The following is a 16,312-nucleotide window of genomic DNA, read 5'->3' as shown; positions in this document are numbered from 1 at the left end:
TGGTCATAACATATATTTTTAAAAAAGATATATAGCTGGATAGAAAGCTGAAAGGTTGAAGTTTATTTTACCAATGTCAAAATTGCCACCCAAATTTAAATTTTGGTGTAGAATCATCGTTTTCTTTTAGACCACATGTTCGACGTAGGCTCCACGTTGTGCGATCACTGCCTGCAAACGCGTTGTCATGTTTTCCATCACTTTGGGAAACGTTTCCTGAGGAATGTTCTGGATTTCTCGGTGGATGTTTTCCTTCAGCTGATCAAGAGTCTGAGGCCTAGGGTTTCCATAGATCCTGTCCTTGTGATACCCCCACAAGAAGGAGTCTGGAGGAGTAAGGTCAGGGGAATACGGTGGCCACTCAACGTCTTCGTAGAGGGAGATAAAGCGGCCCTCAAAATGTTGGTTGAGAAAATGCCTTGTTTCTCTGGCTGTATGGGGTGGTGCCCCATCCTGCTGGAACCACTGGGTTCTCATCTGGATCAGGTTGTTTCTCCTACGGGCCTGAATACGTAGCTCAGGCAGATAGAATTCCTGAATCATTTCGCTATAGCTCCTCTGGTTTACCGTGCAAGTGCGTCCCTGGTCATCTTCAAAGAAGTATGGACCAATTATCCCATACCAACCAACCGTCACCCACATGGTGACTTTGAGAACAGATCGAGGCACCAGTTCAGTGGATGCATTACCAGGATTTTCAGTTCCGCAGTACCGAAAGTTTTGCTTGTGTACCTCCCTGGACAAGTGAGCATGGCATTCGTCCATCATGTGAAGTTTTTTGAGGAAGTCTGCATCTTCCTCCAACTTTCCAACTTTCCTCAACATAAAAGGTGCAGCTGGGCCTCAACACAAAAGGTCTAATTAAACAACAAAAACACGAAAATAATATAAACAAATGAACCATCTCGGTTCAGATAACCAAAATAAAACAAAAACTCTAATAGAACATGGAGTGGTATGAATATAATGATAAATAGTCAAAACAACTCAAGGAGCAGCAAAAATACGTGGCAATTTGAAGTAGTAGTAGTAGTGTTGAGGCATCGAACACCCTTCACTGAGGCATGAAGACGTCGATGTACTTGAGAGAAAATTGTTTATTATCTATGAATACATGCGCACAGAAAACACACACCAGGCACAACAATTTGCAATTGAGGAACCAGGAGAGTGCTCTGCAGAATAGTCGAGTTTTTCCTATATATATATATATGTATATATATATATATATATATATATATATATATATATATATGTATATATATATATATATATATGTATATATATATGTTTTTTTTTTCTCCAACAAATTCCACGACACAATTCCTTCTTTTTATCCCAAGACCAGCTGGCTTATGTCCTGGAAATATATATCAAACAGATAAGCAAGATCAAACGTTTTCCTCCCAGATTCTGCGACACAATTCCGCCTTGAATCACTCAGGGTTAACCTTACTGTAGATGTTGTAACACAATGTTCCTGTAGAACAGCAAGCAGGAATATGTTTTAATTAACTGCAGATGAGTGAATTGAGTTGGGAAGAAACAAAAGCTTTAAAGAAAAAGGTACAAATCTCAACAGTTGTAGTATTATTAGTAGTAGTAGCAGTCGCAGCAGCTGTGGTAGTAGTAGTAGTAGTCGTAGGAGTGCTTTTGTTAGAATTTCCACAATTCTATTTAATGTCGCTCGCTCTCCTCACCTCTGCGAGTACACGGTCAGGACTGCAGTAGGTAAGGTGGAGCATTTTAAGAAGAAGCAGCACCGAGAGAGAGAGAGACAGACAGACAGAGAGAGAGAAAGAAGAAAGAATAAATCACCAAAATAACACATTTAAATGAATAAGAGCAAAGTACCTTGTGGAGAAATGTTACAAAGTGCTTCGTTTGTGGTGCAAGTTTCCTTAACATTTTGAAGTGTTGCCATATTCTGCCGCCTTTTATTCTGAGACTGTGTGAGCGTATCAAGCCTTTCAGGCTCACAGCACTGTGTTCCACCATATTCATTTCAAATTTTGCCTTCCTAGTTTTATATATTGCCATCTTTGCACAAATTAAAAGAAAGTTGACAAGAAGATCTCGTGACTTGCTCTGCTACTTCACCGGGTGTCCGATGATTTTCTTCTTCTTGCGTATGGCAGCTTAGCTGCCGGGATAGCTATTAAACCATGGGCCATACCCAATATTTCTGCTTAGTTTTTGATTTCCGTAGTCTCCTTTTGGGGGCTACCTGAAACCTTCTGATATATATTCTTCATATATATCTAAACCCAAAATCAATTGTTCCCAATATCAAAAAGTGAGTGTTACTAAGAATTTAACCAAAACAAAGAAATACATAAAAAATGGTTGCTATGGTAGTTTTACCCTAGCAACGGAGACATATAGGCATTTTCTGTGGGTTTAAGAGCACTGAAATATATCAAATGGACAGCAGAAATACTTTTTAGAGGACTCCTTGCATGAAAGCACATCCACAACATTGTTAAATGCTGAGAAGATTGTGTTTTTAGTATCTTTTGACAATCAAATACAGGAAGTATAAATGGTCAAATAAGCACAGTTTTGAGCAGGTAGTAAAAAATCGGAATACCTCTGCCATCATTTTTTCATAAGAAAGTTAAAAATGCAAACTTCACATTGCCATGTACTTTCATTTCTAAAGAAAAAAAAAATGCCCCTAATTTATTTTACATCTCTGACTGTTCACTGTGCCAATATTTGCTTGAAACAACTTCTATCCCACCTACCATACTTATTATTTGCTTATCCTATTTCATTACGAAATGTTTCCCACTTTTCATTCTCAGAAAACTTCATACACAGGCACTTTCTTTTCCCCTCCATTCCCTCTCACTCCCCTCCCCTTTCATTCTTTCTCCTTTGTCTCTTCTTAATATCACTCTCTTCTCACATCTTGTATGCATTCATACAAAATAACAATAGTACAATTAATTACATTTTGTGTCTTCACTGGTAGCTTTATTACAACCTGAAGCATGAACTAACCAATTTATAATGTTATTCAATTAAGGATGCAGTCCAAAAATATGGATAGCATTTTCTGCTAATTCAGCTTCTCTGGTATCTGTCGATTTCCACTGATGAACACTTGTGAGAAATTTTTGCCAACTAACATCCGAAAACAAAGTAACATTTTCTTTTGCACCAGTGATGTGCATGCAACATGCCATTGTTGTGAGTATGCTGTGCCCTGGTGCATGAATCAAGGGCTGCGATTGGCATCTAAAGATACAGCATCTGTGACTGGTCTGTCGAAGAAGTAATGTGGAGGCTCAGATCTGTAAATCTGTATCAAATGACAACAAAATGACAAAGTAAAACAACAATGAAGTGCTTCAATAATCAACTATTTTTTTCCATACAGGATTTATTAGGGGTTGGTATGTTTCAGAATTATGTTCCACATTTATAGTGGGTGTAGGTATGACAGTGAATACCATTTATGAGCAAATGAGCATACTACTAAACAGTAATTTACACTATCCCCAAGGAGGGTGGGAACAAATTTTTATGGGGGGGGGGGGGACAATAGGATACATTAGAAGCCTTAAATGCCCACTTTTTTATTCAGAAAAGGGGCACTTTTTCATTTTTTCTCCCCCCTTAACTATACATAGACCTAGCTGTTATTTTTTTTAAGTCTACACTATTTTAAGGCATTCAGTATGACATCACATATAGAATTTGGCTTTGCTTTTATCATTGAGATGGTATTTCACTAAATTTGTCAATTTGTACATGCAAAATACACAAGGGAACATTTAAAGTTAGCTAGGTTCTTGATTAACACTAACAGTCAGAAAGCAATGCAACATTTGACAATCTATAAATATGGACTGTTATTGCATTGCTTATATTGCCTGTCATTTGTTTTGTACCACACACATACTAGTGTGTGTTATGTAAGGAATCTGGATCAGGCAGTGAAAGGGAATTTTTTCACTCCCTTTCAAAAGTGAACCCTTTGACCAAATTATTTTCTTTAATATTCATTGTTGCATTTTGAGGCATTCACCACCAAATGTAAATTTAATGTTGTTACCATTCAGAAAATACTTGGGCTTATTGATATCACATTTTGAAACTGTGAAATTTTGATGTGAAAGTTGAAGTCAAGAGGCAATTATTACAATACTGGAGATGCTAAAGTCCCTAACTTAAGCTAGCCTATGTGTGATGAAACAGTAATGTAATGCTGTATAGCCAATAAGCTATACAGCAAAATAGCCGTAAAGGCGTAAGGTCGCGACCTTACGGTCGGCGATAGTCGTGGATGTGGAGATCACACCTACTACGTATGTGGTCAATGCATATGCTATGCTATATTGACCACATACGGACAACTGTACAAAATCATGGCAATTTTTTTTTGTACCGGCACACATGTGTGTTATGTATAGGGTCAGGCAGTGAAACTGACTTTTTTCGCTCAGTTTCAAAAATAACACTTTGACCAAATTATTTTCCAAAATTTTCATTTTTGCATTTTGATTCATGATTTTCATTACCAAATGTAAATTTAATGTTGTTACCATTCAGAAAAAACTTGGGTTTATTGATATCACATTTTGAAAAGGTGAAATTTTGAGGCAAAATTTGGAAGTCAAGAGGCAATTGTTTTTACATTACATACATGCGATGGAGGTAGGCCTATGTGTGGTGTAGATCTCTATTTATAATATGGCCAATAATATGCATTGCATGTTCAGAAAAAAAGGTGTGGTATTTGTACCAAATTCACTGGAATTGACTCAAAATGTACACTTTAAATAGTGTAACATCTAAATTGCACTTAAGCTCAATAAATTTTACTATTTCTTGGACATTTCGGATGACTTGTACCAATTAATTTGATAAGCCCACTCAAATTTTAAAAGAACCAAATCACAACACAAATATTAATGCATGGGACTGTGATTTAAAAAACTGGCCTAACAACACTTTTGCAACCAAAGCCCGATTTCATTAGTTGTCATTATATTATTATCAACACATAATATAATGGCAGAATAAATGACCTTTATGTCCTGATCATTCTTGCTTTTCCTGGTCCTCTCACTGGTGAAATGCACAAAAAATATGCGATAAGATTCCTGTTGCAGAGCTGCAGCATTCCCATGCTAGAAGAACAGTGCACTTGCCTAGGACTCAGAGTACAGGGCCTGTGATTGGTCAATCACATTCAGGTTCCCAATACCCCAGCTGTGATTGGTTATTTAAGGAACAACTATGACATCATCACTGGAGAAAAGAGGTCTGCTAAGTGCACTGATTTTGGCACCTTTACATCATAATTCTGAAAAAATGCTCAAAATTCAGAGATGGGAACATTCACCATTGGTCTGACACACATGTCCATTGATCATTTAGAGCAAAATAAAGTAGCCCCCAGGTGGAGACTACGGAAGTGAAGAATTTTGAGGCTTGGCCCATGGTCTATATCACTGCTTGGAATCGCGACTGTGTCGCTGTTACAGTGCTCCTCTACCAGTACACTGGTACTCATTTCGATGACCTCGGAAGGATGACAGGCTGAGTCAACCCTCTGGTGTATTAATCCAGCAGCCAACGGGACTTTAACTCAGCAGCCAAGGGGCTGCCACCCTAACCAATAAGCCAACATCAGGCGGTGTTCAATGATGAAGGGTGTTGGTGAGAAGTGAAGCCAGAAGCGCAAAAGTAAGTTTTTCATCAGTAAGAAAATTGGCTGAAGATGGTGACATTGTAGGTGCATGTGAAATATCGTTTCTCTTTCACCACAAAAGCAGCATTCCTCTGGAACGTTTGTGAAATGCTGCATCATGGTTCCAGAGCTTAAGGCACCATGCAGCAATCTCCAACTTAAGTCCACCATTGTTCTTGGCATTGGGTGAAGATAGAGTGAACCCTAACATGGATGACTTTTAAAAGTAATTTGAAGAATCTCACACCAGGGAGTATCCCGTCGGGTTGCAAGAGCCATGTCGTGGAGCGAGTGCCAGACCAGCAGGTATATGTTCTTCCTTAACAGCCCACGGAATGACATTTTAGCTGCGCCAGGGGGCCAACCCATGTTGTGTGCGGGTGGTGGCTGAGGGAGCTCGCAATGTCGTGGTCCGATTTTAAAGTCCATGAAGTTGCTGCTGGACATCTGCAAAGTTCCGTTACCCTCATTGGGATTCTGTAGGTATGCCACGCATTCAGGAGGCAAAGGTAGTAGTGGTAATAATCCTAATAATAGTAGCAGTGCAAGATTGTTTGTAGAACGGTTTGAACACCCCTCATGTAGATATTTCATTGTTTGATTTATTTCATCCACACAAAATATGGACAATTTCTTGCAAGCATGATGAAAGTGACACATTATTCACCAGCTATCCAAAACAAGTACTGAAGGAAGATTATAAAAATGATGCAATTAACTTTGTGATTAATAAAATATTGCAAGGTACCCAAGAAGTGGCTCATAAGCAACTGAAACACAGTACCTTCTACAATGAAGAATCACTGTAATGAATATTGCTTGAAGGAATGTCACTTATAGTGGCAATCTCATTTTAATGAACAAATTTCAACTCCATGACAAACATTAAAACAGTATTTGGTTATTAAGGTTATGAAAATTCAACAAGCCATTCTAAAATAAATTCAGTTCAATCATTATGACCAAACACAAAGTGTAGGTTTAATTACATAAAGGAAAATATATAAATATTTTTATTTGGGTTTTGTAGAACTTTTGTTTCATTTTACTTTCTGGGTGATGCTCCGATGTCACCCACTTACTCTGAAAGCTGGAGGGTGCCCTTTTGGGGGGGGGGGGCTGAGAAGGAGGGATGGTGGTATTGGTGGGCACATGAATGACCTAGCAGAAGCCCGTAGTAAAAATACCATCATAGCAAATAAAAGGAAGCCTTTTATTATTGCTTTGGTTGAAAAAGCTCAAAAATGGGAGCTTTTTTAAGGAATGTCTTGAGTTGTAATTGTAATGCACCTGATGGTGAAAGAAAAGAATAGAGTAAAATGAGTTTAACATCTTATTGATTTATTCAAAACATTTGATTGGGTAAATCTCAGCTCTAAAGTTTGCACTATCTCCACTTTATATACATAACGATGCAATCCCTTGTGTCCAACATTTTTTTAACGTTATTTTCCCATAGGTTTGGATTAATTTGAAGCAACTTTTACTTAACACCACCACAATTCCTCAACCCCACCCCTCCTCAACACCATAACACCTCAACCCCCCCCCCCACCTCACCACAACCATAACTCCTGAAACCCCCACCCCACCACCACAACATCACAATCACCACCACCACAACTCCTCAACCTCCCTCTCCCTTCCCACCAACACAACTCCTCAACCCCCCTCCCCGCAAACACAACTCCTCCACCCCCCTCCCCTACCACAACTCTTCAACCCCCTCTCCCAACAACTCGCATGTGAGAAGATAGGGTTTTGGTCCCTTTCCTTACCATCCCCCTCCTCCCCCCCCTCCTGCCTTTTCTATTTCCCTATTTTGCTAATTTCCTGTCACTTGTATATCTACATATCTCTATCTCTTTATTTTGTTACTAGCAGGGTTACCTGGCATTGTTGGGGGGGGGGGGTCGCTGATAAGTGCAAGAAGCAGGAGAGCCGTCAGGGCTGAGAACGTGGTCGGTTGGATCGGGGCAGGAGAACTGTCAGGATGAGGGTGGGTGGTGGAAACTGTATAGGGGCAGGAGAGCCAGGACACCAGTCGGTAAAGGGGGTTTTCAGGGTCCTCAAGGGTCTTGGAGTCTTAATTGTCTTTGAGGTCTTCAGGGTCTTTAAGGTCTGAAGGTTCTTTGAGGTCTTAAAGGGTCTTTGGGCTCTTAGTCTTACAGTTCTTAAGGGTCTTCGAAGTCTTAAAGATTTTTGGGTCTTAAGGGTCTTTGAGGTCTTCTGGCTCTGAGGGGTCTTGGGGTCTTCAATGTCTTCAAAAGACTTCAGGGTCTTAGGAGTCTTCACGAGTCCTCGGGATCTTAACTGTCTTTGGGGTCCAAAGGATCTTTGGGGTATTTGAGGTTTTAAAGTGTCAAAATTGTGTTCGGGGAATGCAATGGTCTGAAGGGTCTTTTGGATCTTTGGATCTTTGGCTCTTCAGGGTCTTAAGGGGTATTATCTCCCAAGCATGTTGAATGTCTTCTCCTGAGCATGTATTCTAATCTCTGAAGCATGTAAAAAAGGTCTTATGGTTCTTCGGGGTCTTTAAAGGCTGAGGCTGTGGATGAAAATACACTAAGGACAACCCCTGGGTCGGACTTGGTCTGTGTGCCAAATTTGGTGGTTGTCAGTCCAGCAGTCTTTGCAAAAAATGTGAACAGACAGGCATACAGACAGACATCTGATGAATCTTATTTATTAGATTAGAACACCATGCTGTGGTCATAGGACATATACCATCCATCCATCCATCCATCCATTGGGACCATACTCTGCGCAGAGCATTGGTACTGCCTAAGCAGTCTCCTTGGCTATTGGGCATAATCCTGGACGGGTCGCCACACTGACACAGGATACGAGCAAGCTGGCATTCATTTCGCCGACCAGGGAAGGATGACAAGCTGAGTCAACCCCACCTGGTATTAATTCAACAGCTGAGAGGGATTGTAACTCAGGATCCTGGGAGCCCAAGCCCACCACCCTTACCATTAAGTCAATGCCAGGCACATGCCACCTCCACCGGTCGTCATTCTACTCGCCAGTCTTTAAAACTGAATGGAGCCTTCCCTTGTCCAGAATCTTCCATCTTCACTGCAGCAAGGAACCACGACTCATGGGCCAAGCCATCGACTTATCTGTGCTATGTTTAACAGAGCCTTCTCCGGTCCTGAAGCATCCATCTTCACGCCAGCAAGGAACCACAACTCATGGACCAAGCCATCTTCTTGTTCGGTCTCGGTCTCTTCCTTCTCAGTTTCATCCTTGCTTGGTCTCATCCTTCCTCAGTCTCATCCTTCCTTGACGGAATAGAATCGGCAAAACCCAACAAACCGCAAGGCAAGGCCAGGGCGCCAGGCCACGTCACAAATGCGTCTCCATTCGGCGCAACTCCAAGCACCCCCTGCACGGCCCTTTCCCCCACCAAAGCTATCGTTCTCGGCTCAGTTTTTGCTCCCATCAAAGTCATGGTATTTTCCATGGTCATGGATCCCACTAAACCCAGTCTTTCTCATCCTCAACGGGCGGATCTTTGCAAGGAGGAGTTTGCCAAAGCTCGGGCCTTCTCTTCCTGCAGCATGAGGTCAACAAGTCCCGCCAAGCTGCAGGGTGAGCCCACGTCACAAACTCATGTCCAACGGTGTGATGCTGGGTTCCTCATGCGCATCTCATCCCATTGCAGCTACCGTTTTCAGCTCACTCTTTACTGCCTTCGAAACTGATGTATTTGACATGGCCCTCAGTGCTTTCCGACAAGGTGAGTGGAAGGCAGCAATTCATGCCACCTCCCTCAGCCTCTATTGCATGTGTGTGTTGTTGTTGTTAACTTGGGTTTCAGAAGGTGGAATGGACTCCTCCAAGAAGCCTGGTGTTGGCTTAGTGGTTAGAATGGCTGGCTTGGGATGTTTGGGTCCTGATTTCGAACTGTGTTGGTCACAGATTTCACACCACATGCTCGGCGAAATGATTACCAGTGTACTGGTAGAGGGGCACAGCATCAGCGGCACAGCTGTACTTAAAGGAAATTATAGCTACCTGGCAGCCAAGCTGCGTCGAGTACACCCCGTTGGCTGTCACATGATATCCAAAGAAGTCAATCTCTGATGCTGCAAAGGTACACTTTCCCTCATTCAGCATCAAGTTGTGTTTCGCTAGCTGTGACATCACTTCATCCAGCTGGTGATCATATTCTGCTTTGTCTTTCCCATAGATGATGACGTTATCAAGGAGATTGAGAGTTCCCTCAATACCAGACAGGACTGAAGTGACGATCTTCTGAAATATACTTGGTGCAGAACTGAGGCCGAATGGCATTCTGTGATACTGGAACATACCTTCATGAGTCACGAATGCCGTTAAATGTCTGCTCTGCTTTGCTCGTGGTACCTACAGGTAGGATAGATTATCCTCAAATGTAGCTTGGTGAACACTGTGGCACCATGGAATGAAGGAGAAAGTTCATTGATGGTCGGAAGTGGGTATTTATCAGGAATAACAGCTTTTTTCACCGACTTAAGATCAACACAAAGTCGTAACTCTCCATTCTTACATCGCGCAATGACGAGAATCGACACCCATGTAGACAAATCAATGTGTTCAATGATGTTCTCTGATTCGAGGTGTTCTCGCGCCTTAGAAACCTCTTCTGGAATAGTGAAAGGTAGACGTTTCAAACCGTGAGATACTGGTGGAACCGCAAGGTCCATTTGAGGGGCGTGACAGTAACTCATACACTCCCTAAACCCAATAAACAGGGAAGGGTACAGGAGTTTGTATGCATTTTCTTTGTCAGCAATCATGTGGATGTGTGCACCAGTAGTGTCTGAAAGTTTTAACCCAAGCTTGTCGAACAGGTTAACACCCATTAGGTTCTTGCCTTTTGCAACATAAAAGGTAAAATTGTTGAGCTCGATAGCGTTGTAGTTCACAGGAACAGGTTCCTAACACTCGGATGATGGAGTCATTGTGGGCTTGAAGTGTAGATTGCGCAGAATTGAGTGGATAAGACAAAAAGTACTTTTGGTAGAGATTGTCACTCACAATGGAAACTTTTACCCCTACATCAATGAGTCATAATAACGAAATCCCCGTGATGTCAACTTCACAATCCTTGGCGTTGCCCCCTTGCTGAGGACGGAAATGCATTTTGTCTGCGATGGTGTACATGGTGTGTTGTCTTTCAACATCAGAAGCACTTGGTTCATCAACCTGATGAACGGCTGATGCCCGCTTCTTTGATGACCTGCATAATTGTGCAAAATGGTTCATTTTAAAACAAACACTGCATTGTTTTCCGCATGCAGGACATTGTGCTTTGATGCCATGTTGTTGACCACAAGCTTGACATGGCTTTGTTTGAGGTATGTGGGGCTTGGATGGAGCTGCAGTTGTCGGTTGTTTCGAAGCCCTTGTATATGAGCTGTCTGCAACCATAGTGCCTGTTGCATTCCTGTTGCTGAGGTTGTTGGAGATGTATGAATCAGCTTAGAATCCATCATGGCTGATTCTATCTGGATAACCAGAGCTGTAGTCTTCTGTAAAGTGAGTCGAGCATCCTCCATGAGCAACCATTCCCGAATACGAGGAATGGAAGTCTTTTCTATGAGCTGATCTCTGATGAGCTCATCTGTTAAAACCCCCAAATTACAGGTAGCAGCCAGTTCAGAAAGTGAAGCAGCATGTTGTTGGACAGGTTCACAATATCCCTCGTAGCGCTGACAGAATTTATACCGTTCAATCATGGAGCTCGTTTTCGGCCCAAAGTAGCTCTCAAGTGCAATCACCACATTTCCTAATATGGACGTATCTGCTGTTAGCTGAGCGAACACACGCTGGCCGTCGGTGCCCAAGCAGTGAATCAATATCGCCTGCTTGCGAGTGTCTGCGACATCCACACCGTCTCGGCTTGTAGCTTCCAAATAGGTTCAAAAAGCTGCAATCCATCGAGGCCATGGAAGAGGCAGGTCCCCCAGAGAAGCCAAGTCCCCCAGAGAAGCTCTCCTCCTGGAAGCCTGGTGTTGGCTTAGTGGTTAGCGTGGCTGGCTTAGGATCTTAGGGTCCTGATTTCGAGCCCTGTTGGTCATTGATTTCACACCACATGGTTGGCGAAATGAGTACCAGTGTACTGGTAGAGGAGCACAGCATCAGTGGCCCAGCTGTGCTGTGCGAGAATGGTTGCACCCCTCCGGTTGGCTCACTCCGAGTCTGATTCATACACGCTATACTATGGTGAAGCAGATTTCGATTCAAAACTAAACCGTCAAGCCTTAACAGAGGGGGAGTGGTGGGAGATAAAGCACGACAAACTCCAGGGTGAGGAGCGAGAGAGGTGAAAGAGGAAAAGGGGTGAGAGGGGAAGAGGGTTGAGAGAGGAAGAGGGGTGATTGAGGGAGAAGGGCAAAGGAAGTGTTGCTGGTAACTGTAAACCAGCCATCCTCGTCACCAAATGTATTGTATGTGAACAATCACCCACATCCAAAACTCCACACAGGTTTGTTCTCCTGACCCTTTATTCCGATTGCCCATGCACTCTCCGAGAGCGTTGCCCTCAGGGCAAGCTCATCAAACATGATGCCCCCAGAGCCACGATCACTTCCATCCAACACAACAACATGCATTACCTCGTTTGATTTGTAATCAAAATGTACCTTTATTTCCTCAAAACAGTATCTTAATTTAATGATAGAAGACACTTGATCAGTCTGCAAATGGACATCAGAGGCAGATATTAACCCGCAGAGCTATGCAGAGCGAAAAAGATGGCAGCAATTTACGAGAGGTTGGAGGAAAAGGTGTGGCCTGGCTAATGGGTGGTGCTTGTGGTGCTTGTGGTGCTTGTGATGCTGGAGGAGAGAGGCGAAGGCGTGGCCTGTAGAATGGGTGGCACTTATGTCCCACAGACAGAAACTCAGCTTTATATACAAGATAGATTACCTATAATACTTTTTTCTGCAACTGTTTATTTTCAAACATTGTTTTGAACCAAACATCACGTTGCTGCTGAGCCTTGACTTTTCTCATTACGGAGGTTAAGACAAAGGAATAAATGATGTTGATTCACTTTTTGCAACAAGCACAGACATCAAAAACTGTCACAAACTGCCACTTTTGAGGAGGAGTTTTATAGCTGACAGTTTGGCTCACGAGTACTATCATATCATGCCTGCCTGGGTCTAAAAGTATGACTTGCTGAAAGCCTATATAGGAATCCTGACAGGTTCTGAGCTTAAATTATGGAAACCCCTATTTGCAGATTTTAGCTGATGACTCAGCCAGTCAACACTGTCTTGTGTAACAGTACTTTAAACCTGTGTATCAGTGAGGTAAGCGTGAGGGGAAGGGGAGGGTTGGCAGTGTGATGGGAAGAGAAGGCGGCATGAGGGGAATTGAAGGCAGCGTGAGGGGAAGGGAAGGTGGCGTGAGAGGAGGGGAAGGGAAGACGGTGCAAGGGGAGGAAGCATGATGGGTTGGGAAGGAAAGGCAGCATCAAGGGAAGGCAGTGTGAAGGGAGGCGAAGGAAGGGGTGATAAAACATCCCAAAAGGCAACATTTCTTTTTAACCACTGGGATTTGTATAAAACAGGGTGGGAGAATTTAAAACTCAAACTATCTAACTGGCAAAGGTCTGCCTGTGTGCATGCATGCTCGCACATGCAGCAACCTTTGCACCCCTCCGGTTGGCTCACTCCGAGTCTGATTCATACACGCGAAACGATGGTGAAGCAGATTTAAATTCAAAACTAAACCATCAGTCCTTAACAGAGGGAGAGTGGTGGGGAATAGAGCAAGGACAAAATCCAGGGTAAGGATGGAGAGGGGTGAGAGAGGAGTAGGAGAGGGAATAAGCGCGAGAGGGGAGAGGGAGGGGGGAGGAGAGAGGGAGGGGAAAGGGGGAGGGGGGGTTCTGGCAGATGTGAGGTTCAGTTATATGTAAATCTGAGAGACTGCACACACTTTAATGATCACCCCACCTGTTAAACACCAGGATGACAGTTAATGGCTGGGTCAAGATTTTAACCCAGGCTCGACTGCTTAGAGTGAGCATGTGTACCTCTCGGCTATCCTGACATGATGTAACTATTCATTGCTTCTTCACAAATGAAAACATTTTTTACTCATTTTAATCATCGAATTTATTTTGCCTTCCTAACTCCGGAAATGTCCCCATGGAGAACCAAGTCACCATATCCCCATCACAGCTTGAAGAGTGCTTGCCTGAGTGGAAAACTACTCAAGCAAGTACTCCAACGAAATGTTTAAAAAAACTTTTAAAAACTAAACATTTGATTTTTTTACATGTATCTATCTGTGCTGAATTGATGGGTCATACAATAAAAGAAGATTGCACAAAAAAGGGAAAACATTGTGAAAATAGAATTGCACATTTCAGTGAGTGAGCCACTGCACGACACTCTACCCGAGGCACCGCACAGCCAAACAGAGGCAAATGGGCCCTGAACGTTGTTCAAGTCGATCAATGTATTCAGTGACAGTGAGAATATTGTGCAGCGCTCACCAAGTGGCTTTAGCACTCAATTAAGCACTCCAACAAAATGGTTGATAAGGAACGGCTGGCTTGGCAAGCGATTAGCGATTACCGATCAGTCATATAAACACCATGCACCCAGAGACTCACGGAATGTCAAGTGATGTCCGAATTAGACAAATGAACACTTTTTTTCACAGTCGGAACTACTGCTCAAGTCAGTGAAGAATTTTAAATGTTGAAATTAGCCTCAGATTAAGAGATTCTAGAGGTTATGGCATGTGCGGAAATAAAATAAATCCACAAATGCTGGCGTCTCTCAGCCTTTATAGCCATTGCATAATTTTAGGTATAATGATCAGTCAGTGATTTCTAGGTATATCTAGTGATTTGAAGGTATAATGATCAGTCATTTGATGATATGAGTGAGGAAAGGGGGGGGTGGGGGGAACATTATCATTAAGAAACCATTGTGGCCTGTTCCAAGTCAAGGCATTGTTGACCAGGTCAAAAAAATATGTCAAATTAAGACCACAGCGAGGTGACCAAATGCTGACTTGATAAAGGATAATTAAATAAGACCATTAATTATCTTGAAAAGGAGTGTTTAAATTAATTCAAACACCCAATTTCTACCCGCTCCTTCGGCGAGGGGATTGAATTTGAGTCTGTCTGTTTGTTTGTCCTCACAGCACTTCCGTGTTTTTCTCCGCAACTGCTTATCGGATTGAGATTAAATTTTCATCATTTATGTGACGACTCATGTTGAATGTTTTAATGATAATTATGACGTCATATGGCACGTGGTGTAGCAGCCATGTTGGAAAAAGGAAAAAACTTTGGACCTCTGTATCTCTGAAACCAAACCAACAAAAAAATTGAAACTTGGCACAGAGCAAGTACTCCTCATGGGGTATTAGTGTGATTTTAATGACGTCATCAGTGCCTTTGTTACGTCATCATAATTGCATATTAAGAACGCTACATGAGATCAGGATGAAAATTTTTGAGGGTCATTTTGGGATATAATGGTCAACAGAAAAAATAATTCATGACATCATGGGTTGGGTGATTCGGCAGCCATATTGTTTTTTTTTTTTTAAACCTTCAAAAATCTTCTTCTCTGAATTGGCTGAACAGATCAAGGCAAAACTTTATACGTATGACCGCCTGCCCACGAGGAACAAAAGGTTCACACATATATTGTAGGTCACATGGTTTGGCAGCCATATTGGATGAACCCGAAGACCTAAAAATAATACACCACTCAAAAGAAGTCTTGGCGAGGGTCTGCAATCTCTGATTGCCCTTTTTCGTGTTCTTGTGATTCATGCACTACCTTGGAGTTCCCTTCGTATGCATGCATAGTTTAGGGCTGCTAGGATTCATGGTTTTGGAGTTATGGAGGAGACGGATGGGTGGACAAACAGTGTCATTTATTAGTTTAGATATTATATTTATTAGTTTAGATATTATACCCCTTCCAACCTGGGAGGCTACATGATTTCAATTGTATTCGAAAAAGCATAATGCACTTTTGTTAATGCAAATATGATTCCATTCACTGCAGTGTATTCATTATTTAATTAAATGGATTATGAGCATCGTTGATCTTTTCTAGACTAAAAAAAATTAACCTTTATCCAGACTCAGTTGCATTATGGTGAGCATTGGCTATGAGTCGAGGATGTCAGTGGTTGAAACCCGACCCTGGCCAAATCGCACTAAAGCTTTTTAAAATGGTTCATGCTGCTTCCTTGCTTGATGCTCAGCATTTTAAAACGATAGAGCATGGACAAACACCATTGCACAGGCTTTATGGGCCTAATGGTCTTTATGGGCCTTTATGGGCCTCCTGCGTGTGTGTGTGTGGTTCGTTGAAGTGTGGTTCATTAACAACTCGCTCAGGGCGATGTGTGTGTGTGTGTGTGTGTGTGTGTGTGTGTGTGTGTGTGTGTGTGTGTGTGTGTGTGTGTGTGTGTGTGTGTGTGTGTGTGTGTGTGTGTGTGTGTGTGTGTGTGTGTGTGTGTGTGTGTGTGTGTGTGTGTGGTAACCACGAGCACGAACCATGAACCACTTTATCCTGCATTGAAGTTCCTTCTTAGGGAACTCATATTAATGTGCAACTAAACAGG

At 42.3% G+C, this 16,312-nt stretch overlaps 1 long non-coding RNA gene across 1 annotated transcript in view; it reads right to left on the bottom strand.

Moving 5' to 3' along the window:
• Positions 1–16,312, bottom strand: part of LOC147026504 (uncharacterized) — a 36,676-nt gene that overhangs the window by 13,376 nt on the left and 6,988 nt on the right. The window lies entirely within an intron of this gene.

The sequence above is a fragment of the Eptatretus burgeri genome, chromosome 5 (genome assembly GCF_056783735.1).
Source record: "Eptatretus burgeri isolate ZD-2024b chromosome 5, Ebu_testis_v1, whole genome shotgun sequence".
NCBI classification, from domain to species: Eukaryota; Metazoa; Chordata; class Myxini; order Myxiniformes; family Myxinidae; genus Eptatretus; species Eptatretus burgeri.
Note: the sequence above shows the minus strand (reverse complement) of the source record. Positions and strands in the feature narration are given on the sequence as shown.